Consider the following 6,029-nt stretch of genomic DNA (forward strand, 5'->3'; position numbering starts at 1 on the left):
CTGTGCCCTACTCACGTGAACATGTTTGCCCCCTGCCCCAGCTAGTGACTGATCTAATCCCTGCTCTACCTGCTAATTTATTAAAGGGAAACATCTGCCCTCGTGATAGTCATTAATCTGAGGGGCTGTGACGGATGTGCCCCAGCTGGTTTCCCTGGTAACTGATAAGCCAACCTGACGTCAATTCTCCCTATAAATAGTAGTCTCCTCTCCCCGAGTAGCAAAGATTGCTGTCATGGTCTGCCTGCCATAGTCGGTGGGGTGTTGCCATGATTGGTGGGTCTTAACCTTTAGCTTAAGACACCCCTGTCCAATAAACCACTGATGTCTTTGTTGCTGTCTCCAGACTCTTCCATCTTGAGGCTGGGCAACTACAAGGCTTTCAGGACTGCACAGTGCAGCCCAACGACTGGGGAGCCAGCCAGGAGGCCGAAGAAGCTACCGAGATGTCGCAAAGTAAGGACAGGGAATGGAAGGTTGCAGGGGTCATCCTGAGGTGGCCGTCCACTAGCCTGTGGGGCCCTGTGGCAGCTGACTACCATGAGAGGTGTCTTTCTCTTCCATTATATTGATTCTCTTCTACTCTGTTAACTTCAGAGCCTCTTTCCAGTTTAAAAGTAGCAGCCCTATGCTGGTGGCTCATCTGACTGCACGGGGATGGCTGGTGAATACAAACCAAACGCAAGGACCTGGATTATCAACAAAAGACAAGCGTACCCCCAGCCTCTTACCCCTAAACAATTAGACACAGGCTTTAGAGGATATTAATTCAGGGACAGTCTTGTGAATTGGACATGGCCAGTTACCTGGAAAAGTTTGGTTGGGGCCTGTGCTACAACAAAATAAGAGTACCCTTGGGCTTCTGACGCCTGCTATGGAAGCGGGCAGAGCAATGATATACAGCATGATGGAACAACAGCTATATGCAGCTTACAACAGGTGGAAGACATTACAAAAGGCCTACCCGAGTCATCTAGCGATGAAAAAAAACACTATTTGGGGTCTAGTACAGCTGTGTGTGATATACAGGACCCCACGGACATCAATAGTGACAAAGGAATCCACTTTACCAGTCATGAAGTTCAGGAATGGGCGGCTAAAAATGACACACACTGGCATTTCCACCTGCCTTACGACCCCACTGCTGCCGGGCTAATGGAAAGGATGAAAGGATTACTTAACAATTGAGACGAAAACCCGCTCTCTCAACAGGTGGACCAGAGGTTCACTCAAGCTCTATGAACTGTAGCTGAACACCCCAGGAGCAATCATCCCAGGGCCATGTTAACCCAGAGGCAACTAGTCAATACAATCCAAGTTCAACTGTTGACCACCGAAAGACCGCTGCCAACTATCTCTCAGGACAGTAACTCACTTTTGCCTTCGCTACCTTCGCTACAGGATCTACCCCCAGAGGAACACACTCTCAAATGGTCCTGGGACTGGCAGGTAAGTCTCCGGTGGTTTGGGTTTGCTGTCCCATGGGGAATAGGATTGGAAAGGGATTTACAGATTTCACCTGGTTTATACCCGGCCCCACCTAAGACTAATAAGGTAATTAATCCAGGCTCCCACTGGAGAAAGGCACCATTATATTAACCCTGTGGGCTGTTCTTATACCGCCTCACCGGCATGAATTCGGCACCGTGAATGTCTCTGTTGCTGTTCCGGGCTCTTTCTTCAGTCTAAGGCTGGGCAACTATAAGGTTTACAGGCCTGCAGGGTGCAGCCCAACAGTGGGTGACTACACGGACTCCCTGTAGTGAAGGGTGACAGAGGCCCCTGGAGGCCCCCCCCCCTCACTACCATGGGACCACCTATCAAACTCCATGAACTCCAGGCAGGAAATGGCTGCCTGAAGGGACTGTTTTAGGTTCCAGCTCCCCTGGTAGATCTGAGGATTGGTCCTTTTCTGAGGCGGAACCCAGAGCTACTGGCCTCCCCAGTCCATGTAGCTGATCCTGCAACCCTCACATTCTAAGCAAATGCAGTACTCACCTGCTCTTTAAAATCTCCAAAGAAGGAGACTTCTTTCTTGGCTCTAACCTAACTCCCTCCTGCTATATATACCTAAGCCCATTCCTTTGGGTTCTGCCCTCAAATGTTTTGGATGCATTAGAAGCAGAGGCATCCTCAGTGTGACATTTTTGCTAGTCCACAGCATGATTTTAAAAGAAGAGGAATGTGTATTCATTGGTGGAAAGTCAAGGACTGTCCTTTCTTGGGAGTAACTGCTTTTGGTTTTTGTTTTAAACTTATTTTTGGCTGTGCGGGGTCGCGGGCTTCTCTAGTTGAGGTGACTGGGGGCTACTCTTCATTGTGGTGCGCGGGCTTCCCATTGTGGTGGCTTCTTATTGCTTCTTCTTGCAGAGCACAGGCTCTAAGCACGCAGGCTTCAGTAGTTGTGGCTCGCGGGCTCTAGAGCGCAGGCTCAGTAGGCATGCCCACGGGCTTAGTTGCTCCGCGGCATATGGGATCTTCCCGGCCTAGGGCTCGAACCCGTGTCCCCTGCAATGGCAGGCGGATTCTTAACCACTGCACCACCAGGGAAGCTCCCGGGAGTATCCGCTTTTGATTCAGATGATGTCTGTTTTCTTTTGAGGAGAATTTAAATGCACTTGCTTTTGTGAAATGATGGTGACAACAGATGATAGTAAATGTTCTTAGGGAGCATAAATGAAGGCTGCAGCTCTGTGAGAACTTGGATTTTGTTTTTCTTGTTTTTTTGTCATATTCAAAAATTTGGAATATTGGCTCGAGAGAAGTCAGATTCCATATGCACACAGCCAACCCTAAGTTTCTTACCCACCCTCACCAAGGCAAAAGGACATGGGCTGCCCTAGTACACACCTCTCTGCCATCTGCACCAGCTTTTCTACCTTTAAGGCTGATGTTCCCATCGTGTTAGGTGCAGTTTATTTAGTGAGTGAGACTGTGGGCTCAACCCAGACTGCCAGGGTTCAAAACCAGCTCAGCTGCTGACCTAGCTTTGTAATCTTTTTGTGCCTCGTTTTCCCCACCTGTAAAATGGGAATAATAATACCTACTTCTTGGGTTTGAGAGGATTAAGTACTTGGAACAGTGCCCATCACACAGAGCTCACCAAACGTGGCAATAATTACTATTATAAGCAGGCTTCACCTGGACAAAAACGTTGGGCATGGCAAGGCAGTGAGCACACAGATGGTGGGCCTCTGTGAGGCCTGAAAGGCACATTATTCAGCCCCTTCCATTCACCCTCTACCCCTCCCACTCTGGTCGTCTTCAAGCTAATCAATCTCAACTCCTGTAACCCATTTACTTGCCTTGAACAACTCTGGAGCCCTCTTTGAACCCCCCTCCCCCACCAAATTCCTAAACCAGGAGCGCTACGGGGATCCAGCCCGTTCCCCTGAGCTACTTTGTTCCTACAAACCATCCTCCCACCTGTAAAACCCTCAGACTACCTGCTTATTCTATCAGGACTCTGGTAATGGGTGTTTCAGCCTAGTTAATTAGAGGAGCCTAACACGCTATTGGGGACCTACTGTGCAAGCAGGCCGTTAAGGAGGGGGACCCCGGAGGAGCCCGGCGCTTGCATGCACAGGAGAAGCTAAGGGTAAATTAGCCTACTCTCGAATGAAAAGCCCGTTGGAGTCCGACGAGCTTGGGTTTGGGCAAGTTCCATGATCTGAGTCTCAGTTTACTCCTCCGGAAAACCTGCCTACTACACGGAAGTGCGCTGTCAGAACTGAATGAGAGAATGTACGCTGTGACTCTCGGTGAACAGCGGAAGCGCAGCACGTGCGAGCTGCCCCAGCAGAAAGCCAGAAAGCCGAGAGATGAAAGTCTGGGGGACAGCCCGTGCCCTGACAGGGATCCCACGCTCTCCGGGACCGTGCCCTCCCCAACTCGTGCTTACCCCGGCCCAGGACCAGACTGGGGGGCCTCTCGGTAGCTCGCGACTCCAGCGAAGGAGTGGGGACTGGAAGAAACGCGGCAAACCCGGGGAGCGGAGGGGGCGGCGCCCTCACAGAACGATTTCCGAGTGTGGGGCGGAGGCCGCGCCTTTCCCCGCCCCGAGCCTCCCCCCATCTTGCCTTCCCTCCCCGGACTACTCCCCGCCCCCCGCCCCCCGCCCCTCCCCCCTCCCCCCGGCGCATCCGGCGGCGGGCACAGGATGTTCTTTCGCTCCGGTCCCCCCCGCCCCCGCCCCCGCCCCCGCTCTCACTTTCCCTTCGCTCCCATCCCCCACTCCCGCCGCGCCCGGCGCCTGCACCTTGTTTAACTCCTTCTCTCCCGCGCTCCGCGGGGCTCGGCGCGCCCTGGGGTCCCACCCTTCCCGCCCACCCCCAGGACACGGAGCACGCCCGAGGGCTGCCCGGGAAGAAGCGGGCCTAGGCTGAGCGCTGGGCCTCGGTTCTCCGGATCCACTGGCCTGTCGGGGGTGAAGGGGTGAAGAGTGATCCCAGGAACTGAAGCCGGCGTTCTCCGGACCCCGCCAGCTCACCGGTGCCGGGTGGGCTGGGGATTGGGTGCCCGCAATCCGGCGAGTCCCGCGCCCGAGAGGGGGACCAGATGGACAGGGTTAGTTCCAGGCCCGGAGTGGATCAGCAGGGTCGAGGACCCCAACCTCATCCTCCCCCCGGGTTGGGATAAGAAGGGGCCCGGGTCTCCGCGAGAGGATGGAGAGAGGTCACGCCCCTCACGTATACGTCACTGTTTCCAAGGCAACCAGGGGCGGGAACGCGGGCTGGAGAAGGCGAGACCTTAGCGAAAGGAGGCTGCTAGAGACTTTGTGACAGGGGTGCGGGTGGGGAGGCGGCGTGGGCGGCCTTGTCAATCTTTGCTTCTTCACTCGCTGATGCACCAAGAAGCTAAGGGCAGGACAGGTTCCGTTCACTCGTTCATTCGACAGACGTTCATTCAGCTTGAACTATGCTTGGCGCCATGCTTAGGCACTGGGTTCTGGCGGCGCTGGATCCGAACCCTGCACTCACCGGTTATTGTGAGTTAGTGTAGGGTGGCCATGCATTCCGGGTTACGTCCGTGGAACTGGTGTAAGTGTTAATAGTGTCCTTGTACTCGCTTAGAAATGTCTTAGTGGTGGGGGCGGTAGTTAAGGAACCCTGTCCCCCAATTCAAGGAAAGCTCCCACGGCGCAGGTAAGGAAGACAAGCTATTGTCTGCTCACTTTGCAACGAGCACTTTTGTAGTCTCTGTAATCTTTGCCTCTCATTCCGCAAGGTAAGTATCTGTAGCACCTTTTACAGGTGGAGAAACTGGCTCCAAAAAGTTGAGACTTGCCCAAGACCAAACAGCTAAGTGCTGGAACCAGGATCCAGACCCAAGTCTATGTGGCTTCCAAAATCCAAGTGCCCTATCTTATTCTTGCTTCTCAAAACAGATGATATTAAGTAAGTAAATAAATAACACTGTCCCTGCCATGAAGGAGCTTATAATCTTTGGGGATGAAAATACTACAGGACATAATGAAGCAATAAAATATAGGAAAGAATGAAGGCAGCTCATGAGGCTCAGAGGGAAGTTGATGACAACACGATCCAAGTGGGGTGGAGATTATCAGACTTTGAGCTGGGTTATGAGGTGTGATGGGGCCAGGATCACTGGGCGTGTGTGTGTGTGTGTGTGTGTGTGTGTGTGTGTGTGAGAGAGTGTGAGTGTGTGAGATGTGGTGCCAAAAAAGAACAACCTAAGGGCATCAGAGTAGCGACCCAGAGCTAGGCAGGCTGAAATCTCCAGTAACAAGATCCCTCTGTAAACCCCAAAGCCACTGGTTGCACCCACTCTTCTCTGCCCTCCACCCTCCTCGGTGGTGTTCTGTTTCTTGCTGGTTCCCAGCAGGCAGCTACCCTCATTCCACTTGACACTCAAGGTCTTTGCAGTTAGTATTTGGCACAAACCCCGATGTTAATTTGGACGTCAGCTTCTCTCTTCCCCACTCCTTTCTGAAGATTATGGGAAATTTTAAAACCAGGGCTGGGACTTCCCTGGTGGTCCAGTGGTTAAGACTCAGTGCTTCCACTGCA

At 52.8% G+C, this 6,029-nt stretch overlaps 1 pseudogene across 1 annotated transcript; it reads right to left on the reverse strand.

The window, feature by feature from the left end:
• Nucleotides 1–954: 954 nt before the first annotated feature.
• LOC149748210 (uncharacterized) lies at nucleotides 955–5,218 on the reverse strand (annotated as a pseudogene). Its single transcript, XR_016394779.1, has 4 exons — nucleotides 5,174–5,218; nucleotides 4,775–4,856; nucleotides 3,902–4,484; nucleotides 955–1,152 (listed from the first exon to the last, which is right to left on the reverse strand). The product of XR_016394779.1 is annotated as an uncharacterized LOC149748210 (transcript).
• Nucleotides 5,219–6,029: the final 811 nt, after the last annotated feature.

The sequence above is a fragment of the Delphinapterus leucas genome, chromosome 10, assembly GCF_059928025.1.
Source record: "Delphinapterus leucas isolate spDelLeu-1000000601 "Yukka" chromosome 10, BTC_Dleu_Yukka2, whole genome shotgun sequence".
In the NCBI taxonomy this organism is placed as follows: Eukaryota; Metazoa; Chordata; class Mammalia; order Artiodactyla; family Monodontidae; genus Delphinapterus; species Delphinapterus leucas.